The 16184-nt window shown below is 45.8% G+C and overlaps 1 long non-coding RNA gene across 1 annotated transcript; it reads right to left on the bottom strand.

Annotated features, from left to right (window-relative positions):
• Positions 1-730: 730 nt before the first annotated feature.
• LOC146201398 (uncharacterized) lies at positions 731-2750 on the bottom strand. The gene is made up of 4 exons (XR_014704880.1): positions 2609-2750; positions 2313-2462; positions 2039-2172; positions 731-924 (listed from the first exon to the last, which is right to left on the bottom strand). It is a non-coding gene; the product is annotated as an uncharacterized LOC146201398 (long non-coding RNA).
• Between the last annotated feature and the right edge of the window lie 13434 nt (positions 2751-16184).

Consider the following 16184-nt stretch of genomic DNA (forward strand, 5'->3'; position numbering starts at 1 on the left):
GGAGCAGTTGTTCGTTGGCCTTGTACGTGACGCTCCACGTACTGTTGCTGATTTTACGAAAGAAGCAACAAGCATCGAGCGTGCCTTGAATCAGCGATTTGTACATTTTGATCGCTCAGCAAACATCGCTGCCATAGACTTCCGCTTGCCAATGGCCGGAAACGACAGGGAAGCCCTTCGTGAACTTATCCGAAGCATCGTGCGCGAAGAGCTGCAAAAGCTGCCCTCTCTCGAACAACATCCACGTGTTGGGGGCATCTCGGATATGGTGCGCGAAGAGCTCCGTCAAGCAGTGCCATCAGCCCAAGCAAAAAAAAGTGTGTGGCAAAAGGTAGGGCCGACCTTTCTCGCCGACCAAAAAGTGGCCGGCCGACCTTCGGCACCCGAATGAGGGCCGGCGTCGGGGATTGACACTGACCTAACGTCGGCCGATTTTCGGCAATCGACTACGGCCCGACGTGATCGACCACCTGCCGCAGGTGGGCCTGCCGTCTGCCAGCGTTACTGAATGGTCGGCCGCTCGTCTGCCCTAGCATTTTGCTGACGAAAGACCGTACGTCGGCCGGTTGCTTCCCGACGCCGGTTAGTGGCCGGCATCGCCCCTCGTGCAGGTATCATGCCATGCATTTAATATATCGTGGCCCATGCATATATAACGGGGTAGCACATACAAATGCATCAAGAAAAGAAGTAGCTTTTCTGATGCCATGAAGGAACAAAAGCTGCAGTATTTGGTGAAAAATTTATTTGTCAACAGCGTTCAGAAAAAGCTCGCGATTTGCTTTTTAATAAGCGTGGATATATGACTGCGCGTGTGCCACATATGGAAGATGGGCTTGAGGCTTGGTCTCCTTCTTTTGGCAGCCTGTCGATCACTTGATGTCTGCGACTGGTCGGATCTGCGGCAGGTTCCATCTTGGTCAGCTGTATGAAGAAAAGTGCTTTAATTAAATATTTCCTTTTCGCCTAGACTTATACATTGCAGGCAAATATAGGGTGAAAAGGTAGAAAAAATAATGTCTGCTCACTGCCACCAACTGCACTATCACATCAATATATTTTATACGCTTGACTTCATGCGACCCTACTGAAAACGCATTAGCGCAAAGCCGCAATAGGTAATCAGGATCCGTGAATCCGCGAGAAAGGCGCGATCACTTTGTTTTGCTGGAGTCATGATGTTGCAATTTGCAACCGTAGCGCACTCAAATCTTATCCTCCCGCAGCGCGTTCTTATATGCTAATGCTGCAATTTAATAATTCTAGCAAAACCAAGTGTCCGCGCTTGTCATAGAGCGCGTATGAGGGATTCCAACGCGGCAGAACAAACAGTTTCCGCGATATTTACATGAAACCTACAATAAGTTTATTCCGTAGAATACAGCTTAATTTTCTCAAACTAGATGGAACCTTTACAGCAAAAGCGACCGGATATTTAACGATAAGTCATCTGATTTATTATCGTTATTTAACAACCAAGCATTATTTTAAAAATTGTCTCATCAGCCAAGACGGCTATTTAGACAGCCCAACTCTTAGAAGCTTATAGAACCCGTTCTAAATTTTTTAAGCTTGAAACAAGTTAGCTGAACACCTCATGAGCATGTAAGCACCAGGAAATAATCCGCACGATGAAAATACAACTGCTTGCCCAGAAAGCAAGCGCACAGAGCAAAATCAATGTGAAACGGCTCAGATCTGTGTGCATCACATATAATTCCAAAATCCACAAAATGAACGCACTGGCTCACTTACCTTGCCAGCATACCGCGTCACTCAATCATCAATTTTCACGTATATGCATCATTACAGCAGCAAAAAAAAAATAATAATAAACACGGCCTAAATCTTGTACTCAGTCCTGGCACGAGCTTGCTTGGCAGTAGCGATGATGCTAGTACAGCTTCTGATCGCTCCTATGGCGAGGGGTGCTGCAATATTTATATCAGTGATAGCATTTGACATTTAACTGGGTTGCATGCGTCCCATCGATGTGAGTCGGATAATCGAATTTTCCGAACAAAATCAGCGCTAATACCTGTCCGGCAAGTGCACCGCCATGAAGAAGCGAAAGACCAGCGTTTTAGTGTAGAGGAGACCAAGGACTTCGGGCTTCGGCGCAACGAGCTTCCACTGTCGAAGCCAGTTTCCAGATCAGCTGATATCGCCTCCCTGCACGATCAGCGCAAGGCGCGCACACCAATTACAAAATATGCATTTACAGTAACAAGATGCGCATAAGTCTCAAAACAATACATAATTAGTTGCAGTACATTATCGTATAGAAGAAAATCAGCGATAATTTGACTTACCTGGTCGGTATACATGTCAGTGCATGCACTTCGATGTGAAGAAGTGAAAGACGGGCGTTTTGGGGCAGAGGAGATCGGACCTCGGACTGCAGCGAAAAGAGCTAATTCCACCGCCGCAGCATCGTTGCCAAGTCGGCTCAGCACGTCTTCCTGCGCAATCAGAGCGAAATGCGCACACATCGATTATATATATAAAAAAAATGTACGTAGTAATAAGATGCGCATATATATACGCGCTCCAGAAACAGTTGCAGTATATTGTCGTATCGAACAAAATATGTGCTAATTGGACTTACCTGATCGGTATAGTGAGTGTCCCTCCATATTAAAAGGCGAGCATTTTGGGACAGGAGATACCCAAGGACCCAGACTGCAGCAAAATGAGCCAATTCTGCCACCGCAGCCAGCCGCAGCCTTGTTTCCAAACGGCTCAGCAAGTCTTCCTGCGCGATCAGCGCCCACACCAATTATATATATATATATATATATATATATATATATATATATATATATATATATATATATATATATATATATATATATATATATATATATATATATATATATATATACATGTGTGAAGAAAGATGCAAGGAGTATATAACAAGACGAACATATGCTCCAAAACAATACATTATTATGTTCAGTATAATATCGAATCTAGCAAAAAGCTCCTCTGATCAAGACCGAAAGATCATGTACTTACGCATGTTTTGGTGAACTTCGGCACGAAGAATCTGTACAGAGCGTCTGCAATCATCAGCTGCATATATGGGCTGTTCTTTTCAAACGCTGACTGCTGCAGGAGGTTGAGACAGATTGAATTTGCGCGAAATAAAAGCGGGCGATAAAATTAGGCAGTAGGCATCGCGCGCGCCCACACGGACTCACGGAGGCTGGCCGTCGACTGAGTGGCGCCGCGCATCTCAGCTCGCGCGGGATGTTCTTTCCCGCCTTTTGGCCACGTAACCTCAAGAAGGGAGGGGGGGGGGGGGGAGAGAGAAGCTGCAAAAGCAGGGAGAATCTCCCTGTGTGCGGTGCATGCAATTCTTTTTTTTTTTCGCCGCTATTTCTCTCTGCTTCGGCATTCCTGTCGCCCCCCGCGGTAGGGTGCCTCGATGCCTTTCGCCTCCCCGTGGTTCTTTCCGCTTTGCCGCAGGGAGAAGAGATGGACCGATGGGGGGCAGCGGGTCCCGTGCAGCGAGAAGCAGTTTTCTTTCTTTTTCACGCCCCCTCCCCCCCCCCCCCCCCTCTCTCTCGTCGTTCAAGAAGCGTCGAGGTAGTTTCTTTTCTTTTCTTTTTTCTACGGCTTCTGTAGAGCCCTCGTCTTGATACCAGCGGCTGTAGTTCTTTGCATGAAAAAAATAGGCTGTGGCTAAAGGTACGTCCGACGGACCCGATCAATGGTCTTAAAGGTACGTCCGACGGACCCGGTGCGTTTTTCTTCGGGATACGACGGACGGATCCGGGAAATATTTTTCAGAGGTACGGCGGACGGACCCGATCGGTAGGGTTCTTCCGACGGACCCAACGCATTTTTCTCCGATATGGGCCTTGGGATCCGTCGGGAAAGCCGGACGGATCCGAGATCCCCAGATGTGGTTGTAGCAACAACACGGTAGCCATATGTAGCCAAATCGAAGTTGGTATGAGGTGTACGTGCGAGGTGCAGGAAGTATGTACTACTGCATGCGTGAAATGTGAAATTACAAAGAATAGTACAGTGGCAAGAATAGTGCCTAGAATGGGTGATATACTACTTGATGGCATGATGATAGGTTTACGTGAGTTGGACCGCGGCAGGGTCGCAAGCACGACCAGCGCAAGCGCATGTAATCGCGGTGTTGACAGCCAGCCCGCGGCCCGCACGTCCGCTCATTTGGTCCTCGTTATCATGTGGATTAACGTCTACGACGGTCGTTATGTAGCTATGTAGTTTTGATTCTTCAAAGTTTCCTCACTTCCATCTGTGATGAGATGCGTCACGTAACGCATCGCTTTCTGCTCGCATTGAGGTTTGGTGCTGCAAGTTCTACGTAGTCGCTAAAAAAGCTGGGTGCCGCCGGCGTGTCTCTAGCCCAAGCATCGCGTCATTCGTGTTTGTTGGAGGTGTGGTTTGTGTTTACCGTGAGATGCTGTGATGTACGGATTACGTCCTACTAGAGTGCTGTGATGAGTGCGCCGATGTCCGGACGGACATCTGTGTGACCGTTTATGATCGGCGATGTTGCACGTGCATGTCAGTGTTTATTAGGTGCAGTGGTAATTTATTTACACGCGCTGTGCAACAATCAGACGAAAATAAGTCATCGACAATTTGTTAGCCTGCACTACAGAGCTCAAAACTCGGAAAATGGGAATGCACATGATGCAGTTTTCGCATGTTGGAGCTAGTGGACCGAAAAATAAGTGCCCAGCCCACACCGCCGGGATGCGCATTACTACAGGTGAAATGGTTCAGGTTTCTGTAAAATAGCTGCCTGGCACAGCACCTTCCTAAATGTTCAGGCTTTGTACTATTGTTGAAGGCCACTTTATCATTAATAAAAGAACGAATATGCTTTATGTGTTAATGGCTAGTGCTTTTTCAACATATGTTCTTTTTTTTTCGTTTTTTCTTAGTTTCCTTTGTTTTTCATGCTAGAAAAACACAAATAGTACACTTTTGAACTTGTCAGTCCAAAGCTGAACATGAATATCTGCCATGCATGTGACAGCTTTAATGCTAGAAAGGTTGACGTGTATAGCATGTACGTAGACGCTGCGACATCTTAGTGGCACGTTCGGCTACTTGCCCCAAGGTCGTGATGTTTAATGCCAGTGATGGCAGTCGCACTTTGGGGCAGGCGAAATGCAAATGCTTCTGTTTCCTGCATGATGTCAACGCAAAGTACAAAGCCCGGGCAGTCAAATTAGTCTGGAGCTCTCCACTACGGTATTTTTCATAGCTACATATGTCACTTTAGAATGTGAAACCCTACATGCCACAGCTAGGCTGCATTGTTTTTTAGATTTTGTAACCTCTCATCTATGTTTTGCAACATTTGGCTAATTTTAGTTCTCAAACAGTTGTTAAAGATGAAACCAAAGCAGTTCTGGGCATGGTTTCCTGCTTGGGTTAATTTGCTAATTGCAGTTCTTTGAAACTTGCATCAATGCTGGACAGTTCAAATAGCAGGCAGTTGAATTACAGAAATGATGTGGATCATGCATATCAGTTCGGACAAATGGAAAGTAATGGTCCCCTCCTTGCATGCATAGGTGCCCTTAGACAAATACATACTCGGGTGTGTGATTGTGACGCATATCAAGGGTCAACAGAAGGCCATGTGGAGCCAGTGTGATATTCTTCATGAAGGCTAAAGTAGAATTGTACAACAGCTGCTGTACCATGCAGAAAAAAATTGATCGTTTAGTGTATGATTAACTGACCATGAATAGCATCTTACTCAGAGTATGATGTGATATATATCTGGTTTAGCATCCCAAAATAACTACGGCTATGAGGAACACGATAGTTGAGGGCTCCGGTATAATTTCGACCACATGCACTGCATTACATTACATGCACTGACACTGCACGGTGCATGACGGCCTATTGTTTCGCCTCTATTGAAATGCTCCTGCTCTGGCTGGAACCAAATCTGCATCTTTGGGTTCAGCAGCCAAGCACTAACTACTGAGCCAGCACAATGGGGCCAAGTATCAAAATGCATGCCATTACATTTCCTTCTAGCCTGTGGTTTTCTTCACAGAACTAATGTATACAAGGAAAAGTAAATAGCAAGAAAACACTAGTTTTATTGCACATTATATTCACATTTCAGCAAACATTCTCTAGGAAAAAAATTCTCATAATGTTTGCATGAAAACCATGAACATCTTACAAAAACAAAACAATGCACTTACTCCACTGCAATTATTAATGGGCAAGGTTGCATCTATGCTACTACACTGCACTTATCACAAAACCACAAGCCCCATCTGTTTTGGCCAATCACTTGATGAAACTAACGGAGACAGATGTCGCACACCACAGACTGGTCGTCTCGCAACATATCTCTGCATATGTTGCATTTCAATTTTATGCCTTTCCACTTAGCTTCAACTGTTGCCAGCATTACTAGTCACCCATCTTTTCTGAAATTCCTTTTTACGCTGTTGGGATCAGCATCCTTGTTAACGATGGTCTCTGGAATTTTCGATGCTATCATTTTCACATCTTCCTCATCTGGAAGAATGAAGGAAAGACAAGCTTTGAGCAGAAAAAAAAATTAGGGAGGCTCCTAATCTCCACCTGTAAGGGTATGGTGTGCCAGCGTTAATGGTTCTTGTCTGCAGATCCCACTGTGGATTCCTGTTAATTTACATGCCCTTTGCTACAAACATAATTACTAATTCCTTAATTCATGTCTCTGTTATCTCAGATATACTCATTACCATACGGTCGTAGGCTGCCCTATTAGGTGATAGACAACCTGGCATAGACCTCTGTAAGCCTCAACCTTTCTTAATTGGAGCTGAAACGTCCCAGAACATATTTCAAATACAACTTTGTAAGCTTGACTTAACAGCTCCTGCCATGTCGTGTGGCCTCGTGACATTTGGCTCGTGGCACTTTTGGCTTGTGCACAGGGGTCATCTGTTAAATACTGGTTAACATGCATGAAAAATACATTTTCACAGAAACTGGTGGTAAATGGTCAAGTGGTGCACTGCAGATTCTGAAATGTATACCTATATGCATGCAAGGATCGCATCATCACATAACATGATCAAGAGTTCTATCAGTACCTGTAGTTACATAGCATTTCAATGCCCATTAAAGGACCACCTCAGACAATGGTTGTTGTTACCACAAGACCTGTTCTAACAGCGTACTGACACCATTCCACTGAGCGATGGACATGTATATGCATACCCTAGATAGCTCATGATTGTGGATCTCATTTATTTCTATGACTTCCAAGGAGTTCCTGTCGTCAGAAACCCTACACTTTATGAAATCGGGACAGTTGTCTTGAAAGAAATAACCAGGTTACCTTGACGCAATGCTAAATTACAGAGGGTGAATATGCTGCATGAAGATACCAAGAAGCTTGTACAAAGAAAGGTGAGAGTGAAATGGCAGGATTTTTGAAACATTGAAATAAACTGCAAACTATACTTGTCAAACCTGTCATTAAGGAGTGGAAATCATGCAGTAATCAAAAACACAACATGGAGGCCATTTTAGGTCATCTTCACAAAAGACATACCCACACCTCACACACAGCTTCATACTTATGAAAGAGGACAAACCAATATGCAAGGAGTGTGGAGATGAACTAACAATAAACCATATTTTACACGTGCGCCAGAGTCGAGAAAATAAGAGGAAACATTTTGTACAATTTTGCAACAGATCCCTTTACATCCCAGCATGATCCTAGGAAATAAGAGAATAAGTGTCCTGTTTAAGTTGTTGCGCATTTCTCTTCTATACTATGCAGAACCAACTAGCCTGACAACACGCTCTTCTGAACTGTAATCCTAGGAGAGACGTGCAAATTTCCTGCATTTTTGGTTTCTTAAAATGTTCCTAAACAAGCTACATCCTAAAGAACAGTTTAGTCATTACACACAAATAAATACATTAAACCTTGTTCTTGGTGCATGGCAGCATTAGTCGCTTATGCACCATAAAAATCAACACAATGCTGTAAGGTATACCTTGGTTAGCTATGTTATATGAGACAAGCTTTCGGTCTGGTGTGGTCCTTATTCACGTGAAAGCGCTGTCATGAGGGTCTATGTCCCAGCGATCGGAAAGTGACCTATTCCAATAATTTTACAAACTGAAGGCGATTCTACAGATATCTAAAGACTGGAGTGCTCAACTGTTTTATCAACGTCCGCCTGCTTTGACAGCCTGGAGTGAAACTGTTGAAGAGAATACAGTTTTGAACATTTAACGCGTTTCTGAAGGCGTTGCTTTCAATTACGGGGCCCACAAAAAGCAGCTGAATGTCAAACGCCGCCTAGGTAGGCTTTCTAGCAAGACAGCGGTGTAGCGTGGAAAATCACTCCGCCGGTCCATCGCTGGCGCCGCTGACTTGACAGGCGAACTGTTCAAACTTACAGCTACTGACCACACCTGAAACACTGAATTGCGCATGATCAAGGCAGAATTTCTCTAACACTGAGCACTGGTAGCTATCGATTTCGCGCCCAATATTGTGAAAATCTGTCCTCTCTTCGATCATTGATACGTCCACGGTTGAACATTTATGCTCCTCGGGGTTGGCCAGCCGTTGGAACATGGATGCGTGGTTGTAGCAAAGATCACTTGCGTGGCGCACTCTGCAAAATTCCAAGAGTCAGCTTCTGCAACGAAATGTGCAGCGCACATTTTCTAACGCGTACCCAAGTCCGCCGATGCATGCATATCGATCCCGATCGTTTCAAAGCTGCGCGGCCGTTCAGTCGGGTCATGCTAACCTCGAGCATGCGGGGGTTTAAACTACATGTACGCAAAATTCAACGACAAGAAAAAGATGCAGGCTAAGCACTTTAGTCTAGTCTTCCCCTAAATACCAAAGAACATTGCTGTTCACAGGGAATTCGGATCATTCGCGCTTCCGGCTTTCCGGTTGTGCACTCTTGCGGTGCGATGCAGTAGGTCTTAGCCTCGACGAGTCGATGTGCAGCTCGCCGCAGTAGCAGCGCAGGCCTCTAGTAGATTCGGAATGTCTTCTGCCACGGCTCTGTGGTAGAATTTAAACGAAGAATTTGGCTAGAAACATCCTGTTTCCTCGGTCTGCATGTGAGGAAAGAGCATAATGCCATTTCACATACATACTTTGGACTGCCGAATGTTCTGCACGGCGGGGTGTGTGTGTTGTACCGGCGCTAGATCTTCGGAGGTCGATGCAGGACCTAAGACAGCGTAAATGCTAGGAGTAGCTCGCTTACATTACGGGCAGATCGAGGTAATAGTTTAGTGCGAAGCGAAAGCTGCTCGTGAATGTGCGTATCTCGATGCCAGCTGGTGGAGCTGGTGCAGTACGTAGCATATCGCCTGCAGCTATGTGCGTGACAGCGATGCTTGCCGTACACAACCCTAAGTGAAGACCGTGATCTATGTTAGAACGGATGCACTCTTCGTAGCAATTCATCGAGAGTCGCGGCTAGCTGATATCATAGAGGATAAGATTCATTCACGCTTAGCAAGCGGGATATGTGGCCGCGTTCGACGTGCATATAGCCATGAGCCTGTATATCGACGTCCGCCGTATCTTTACGAGAATCGAATGGATACGTCGGACGTACCTTTAGACACTTCGAAAAATATGGCTTGGAGTGAATGTATGTAATGTTCTTTTAACCGAATATCTTCCACATAAATCAAGTGTGGGGCAGTAGAACACCTGCAGCTTCATTTAGCCAAAATAGCAAGACCTGGCTACGCATATAGTGTTCAGCAACTTTATCGGAACCGTCTTTTCCAAGACGGTTAAGTTGCAGAACACTGTATATTATGAGTGCTTTTGCAGAAATTACATAGTCCATGCGGATTTATACTTCCCAAAGCAGTACGTGGGTTATTTAGAGTCCCTCCGGCTGTCATATTAATCGCAAACCACATTTCCGTTTTCGCGTTTGGTTTCCATCATAATGCGGCTTCTGCATCTCGACTAAAGCCCGTGACCTCGAGCTCAAGCTGGTAAATACCGATTGAACCACATAGTAACTGCTGCAAGTTTCTGACAAAAATATATTTTGTCCATTTGTTTTAGGGATGCATGAAAATCAGTAGAAGGTCGCAGGGCAAAGTGCACCGAATCCGGATGAAAGCTCATAAAAGCTCACCGCCTCTTTTCTTCACCCCGTACGAAATGTAAACTCACGGAGGCTGCGAAACGAATTTAAGGGCGTTTAGGATTGATAGGTTTCGAGGGCACTGGCAAAAGTAATTGACGGTTAACATATAAACCATAAAGGCACGTGATCTCTTCGGTTTACCGTGGGTTTGCTTAGGGTTACGTTATAGGTTAACTTTATGATGAGGTTGTTTAAATTCAGAGGTTACCATTGAACCATAAAAAAATGGACAATTACATTCGTAGGTTCATAGCAGTTACCGCGCAAATCTTAGGCATTTAATACTAAGTATGCTTCAAACAGACAATCAGCGCCTACCAGTTCATAAATTAAAGCATAAGTTCATGACAACTCGCGATCAACTACAGAGTGTACCATACCCGCCGCGGCTCAATTAGCGCGCGGTTAAAGCTTTATTTCAAAATATGTATAAATAGCAGTTAATTTCACCTTCTGTTGCGCAATGTATAATTCTATCAGCAGGCTCAAATGATATAGTGTCAATATATATCATGCACGCGGTATAACTCAATGTTGCATAAAAATAGCTGTTTCAATGATACGAATTTTCCACTTTTCTCCTGCTAAGCCGACTGCCTCATGGAACGTAGAGGGGAAACCTGCTGTATTGCAGGAGACTTTACTTTGATATGCACAATATTATTTAATGATATATTATAGCAGCAGTGAATACGCGGCTGGGGAAAAGGGGATACGAGGAACTTTATATATATTCTGGCATTTCATACCATATTTCTGCGTGTGAGGCTGACGTTGAAGAATTTAACACAATGTAGACCGCCACTGGTGCAGGAGCCGATCGATCCTCGTCATGTTGCGCGGGATTCTCAAAACGCAATCCCTTTGAATTTTCTCAAAAGAACCAAAGGTTACTTCTTGCACAATGCTTGTGTTCGCAGGAAGTATACGTTCGACAGGCGAATCGTCCGGGCGATCGGCTCTTTGCCTGCCTTTCATTTTTATTTGAAAACTATCAGGACCACATTTGTGTTCTGGATAAAGACAGTCGGCCTCGGCATATTGATATATAAGGAATAAAGCTTTCCTAATCCCCGTGTTTTAACTGAGGCGGGCAAATATTTGTCCCAAGCTGTTCCATTTATCCTCATGTCGGCAATATACTCGAGTTTCGTCTATCGAGAGTGCAGCATATATGTATATATGCGAAGCGCTACAGCTCATTTGGTCCAAAAGCCACCTCGCTAACCCGGTTTTCGCTTGAGTATCGTCGGGTTTTGTCTGAAATATTCGGAATGTGGTAGTAAATATGGAGATGCGGTCCAGGTTCCCACCGGGATCTGTGACAGATGCTGCGCTTTACTTTCCTATAACCAATTTACAATTAACTGCGGTTGTCCACCGAAATAGCGAGATAGAGAGAAGAATGAGAAGGCGTTGTATCCCGTCGAATGTTAAGGGGAAGCTTGAGCGTCCCCCTAATTTTTATTTTCTTCTTCCAAATATTATTAACTATTCCATCGTACCACCGTGTAAGGTCGTGGAACAATTTACTCTGTGCGACTGCAGACGTGCGTAAGTGCGTGCGTGCGTACGTGCATGCGTCACACACGGCTTCGTGCCGATGTTGGGATAGACTATTAACTCAATAATCTCGGACATCTTGTTCATCCTAAAGTTATAGCTAATTAACGTATGCGCGAAACTTCCGATAAAGCCTAGTGCACACAGGTGCCAACTTTCCCACATCTGTGTTCCTTGATTGTTTATTGATCCAGCCTCCCAATGATACGACCCTGCATGGCTTAGCACGTGTTTTCTTGTGGATTCCTCTTGCAAAGTCAATCTACTTTGATTATATTTTCACTATAGCTAGGTGGTGGCGCCTATCTGGGTTCCGCCTTGTCTTCATTATGCCCTTTGTTGTGCGCTATTGGGTATCCGAGTTAGTGGATCACATAGGTTAAGTTGGGCGGCCTTAACTTTTATACTGGCTTAGAAGTAGAAGGCAGATGCTTCTAGTGCATGGTCAGGGGAAGCAGGCGCACGTGTTCGCATAGTTAGAGGAGATGTTTGTAGACGGAGCATGGATAGCCATAGCAGTATCTAATCTCTGCGAAGCGCTCTGCTATTCTGCGCCCCTATACATATGTGCCAAACGTATGCGAAGTGGGAGACGCCTGTTGCACCCAATCTCCCGCATGCTCTAAGAGACTTTCGGTGGCGCACTGAGTGTGGCGTATTCGATCCCCACCAAATTAAGACAGGCTTTACAGCTGGCATATTGATCCGCACAGTATCAACTTTGGTCAGGTCGAGTCTCACACACGTGTCCTTAAGGACTGCGTCGCAGCTTGGACATTCCACTGCCTAGCGCCGTGAGCTTTTTCGTCGCACAGTGGAAGGCCGCGCGAAGCGTTCGAACAACGTGTAGTGAAGTCCGTGGGATTGATCATTTGGCAGAATAGGAACGCGGTCGATCGTATTCTTTCGCTGACCCCGTTGTCTACTGTTCCCCATGCTAGTGCGTCTCACCTAGATATAGCCAGCTGTTAGTTCTTGGAGAGCAAAGCTTTATCCGGAGGTTGTTGACGCGGCACATCCACCTCAGAAAGGTCACTTGTACATCGAAGTGATTTGAACTCGGTTCTTGTCTTGAAAGACGCAAGCCTGCGGCTCACGCGTATATTTGTGAGCACAAAGTATCGAGCAATCGACTGTCTGGAAATTTGTTAGGTGGTCAGAGCGCCCGAGGGAGTCCTGTTGCAGCTGCGCATTATTGATATACAACGTGTGACCAGAAACTCACTGCATTATATATTTCTTGCCGCTACCTTATATGTTCGGTACTGTTTGCTGTTTTACTGAAACATTATTTATTGTCCCAGTGTGCTTTGCTATTTCCATGTTTATCAATAAGATTTCTTTGGTTCCCTGCTATGTAAATGGTTGAAGTTCACGCCTATGACGTCATGATCGTTTCTACTCTCTTATCCCGGTACTTTTCAAGCCGAAGTCTTAAGTTTCTGGACCTATGCAGCATTCCTTCCATATGCAGGGCTATTCTACAAGCGATCTCTCGGCTTAGTACGTACGACAGATAATTCGCTTTAATCACTTCCGATACATGTTCACGCCTTAAAACTGAAAGTTCTCCATATTATTAGTCTGCAAGCCACAACAAAAACCCGAAATTGCGGCAGCTGCTTCAGGAAAGAATTCTTTTCAATTAGCTTCTTTCATTGCGCGTACCTCGTGTAGCTCTCAATAAATATTCTTAATTTTCAATCACTCTGTATAACATAGGGGTCTCAAACTCATATTGATATGCAGGATGCGTTGAGAAAATAAGTCTCTCGCGGACCAGGAGTGGACAGTAACAAGCAAGAAAATATAGAAGCCATAATTCAAAACAATCTGTAAAACAAAAGCGAAATACTAATCAAATAAATAAAAATCAACTGTTTCGTTCCTATGAAACCACACTCCCATTCTTTGAGCAAAAAGAAAAAAGGAACAAAAAAAAAACAGAAAAAGCGGAGCATCTTCGATTTTTTGTGTCCAAACGCGCCGGAGGAGCGCGTTACTTCAGGATGGCTTGGCGGAGTTACTGAAAGGATACAGCGGTTGAAAACTACTACAGTCACTTGTCCTTACAGTATATAAATGCGAATGAAAAAGAGGTACCTGGTTGTCCAGCGCCTAGTTATTGAAGGTAACAAAGTTGACTGTCTTGTAATTTTAACTAATAACGCGCAACTTTGGAAAACGCGCTTACATTTCCAACATTTCGTTGGCACGTACAGCGTCCTCGCGCGCTCGAGATCGTCTCTTGGTCGCGCTCTACACTTCTGCAATGAACTTGAAAGCACGCACGCACCCACGAGCACAAGCTGCCGAGTCTTCCAAGAACTGTTGACAAGAAGCGGGGGAGGAGAGGGGGGTAGTTTCCGGTGTAGAATCGGACCGCTCGCGGCGAAAATGCGCCCCTCCGACTTCCGAAAAAAAAATGAAAAGAGCCGCCCGTCCCACCCCGGCAGGTCGTAAAAGAGGATGAATGGGCCACACGCAAAGAAACAAAACCAAATGACAAGGACGCTGGCCCGTTTTCTCGCGGCTCTTAGCTTTACCAGACTGTTTTGAGAAAAAAAGTATGCGATTAATAACCTGGACAATAATCATTTTCCTTCGTTTTTTTTTCTTCATGTATTTCATCGTAAGACAATTTTGGTCGAAAAGAGCTCCTTCAAAAATAGTATACAAATACCACAAAACTGCATGCTGATCTCTTCAAAGTCGGCGTGTATACATCTCTTCTCTCGCCCAGTCTGGAACGCTCGCCACCAACTTTCGAGCTGCGGGGTGACCACGGTGGGGGTGACACAGTTGCACCGCCCTTCCCACCATTTCCCCCCTCTTTTCCGCCCTTCCTTCGAAACGTCCGAGCGTGAGGTCGGTTTTGTTTCTTCCGGGTCTCCCTCCGTGTACGCATTTCTCTTCTCCTGCTGCGAAGTAGTGTTTTTAGAATTTGTCTCTTTGCTTGCCTGCCGGAGCGTCCGCCGCGGCTAAGGCTTGCCAGTGCCCTACGCATAATTTCTGCCCCCGTGTGCTTTTTCTCTTCTGTCCGCTTCTTTTATTTTACACAATAGCCTTCTCCTCCCTTACAATGAGAAGTTGCGTCTACTCAAGTGCCCTGCCATGTAGCGGACGCATTTCAGTGAGTGATACGGGCTAAATGGGGTGTACGGGAGCTTGTGCGCCAAAATATAACTGATGTTACAGCACCTACAGCTGCGCTTCGTATTAAGCAAACAGTATAATGACATGATCTACACATGAAATCGCGGTCACCTTGGGGCTTGCTGTTTATCAGAACTCGGTAAATAATTTTACTAACAGCTATAAGGTTCACTAAAAATGTGAGCGACAAGTTAAACAAACAATAGCATTAATTAATGTAACAAAACATTTACACTGAATAGCATGTATCAGTTTGTTCCATACTAAGCGCAAATTACATAACATCGCAAAAAACCAAAGCCAAGTAACAGGCAAATTTAAAAAAAAGTTGCAGTCGTGCTCTTCATAACTTTTTTTCAATGTACCGCCTCAACAGTCGGGCCAACGCATTGCCGCACTCTTGCCATTAACCTGGCGCCGTGCCCGGCATTTAGTCCGCCCAAAAAGTCGGGCCAAAGGCCGCTGCGAGCTACTTGCCGAAATGGCTGGCGGCTACCTCCGGGCCGACCGCTTGCCGTGGTTTACTAGCCGACTAAGTAGGCTGCCGACCATTTTCCGAACGTCGGCCACACGTAAATGGTCGGCCAAGGATGCTTGGGCAGTACCGTCTCCCCAGCCGCCTGCACCACAGATCATGACGTACAGCGACGTGTTGCGTACCCCTGCGCCTGAACAATTGGCACCCTGCAACCCTGCTCCTCCCGCACGTCCTCCACCGCAATATCCAGTTTCGACTGGTGTGCCTGAACCTCGACCACCCGTTCGCAAAGCACACGCGTGGCGCACGCCGAACAATCTGCCTTTGTGCTTCCACTGCGGCGAAGCCGGTCACGTTCTGCGCCACTGCCCGTACCGTCGGATGGGCTTGCGCGGATTTTCCCCGGATGCCCCTCGGCCGCGCTATGGCGAACGACCTCAGGATATCGACCAATACTTCAGCGACCACGTCCCACCTGCGTCCCTCCAGCGACGCCAGTCCAGGTCACCACCGCCGAGACAGTTTTCAACTAGCCGCCGTTCTTTCCTCAGGCAGTCCCCAAGTCCGCACCGGGAAAACTGAAGACGGCGACCCTCGGGGGTAGGGCCGCCGTCGATGGACATTACGAGCAACATCCTCCGCTCACCGATTCGATCACACATACCGACCTCCGACCCTTCGCTCCGATCAACAATCCGACTATTTTTCGACGATCGCCGAAGCTTTCCTCCGACGCCCCCAATCGACGCACCGCACGACCAACGAGTCCGACGACCTCCCGACGATCACAGAAGCTTACCTTCGACGCCGTA

Source organism: Amblyomma maculatum, chromosome 2 (assembly GCF_055883805.1).
Source record: "Amblyomma maculatum isolate TAMU_Amacu chromosome 2, ASM5588380v1, whole genome shotgun sequence".
In the NCBI taxonomy this organism is placed as follows: Eukaryota; Metazoa; Arthropoda; class Arachnida; order Ixodida; family Ixodidae; genus Amblyomma; species Amblyomma maculatum.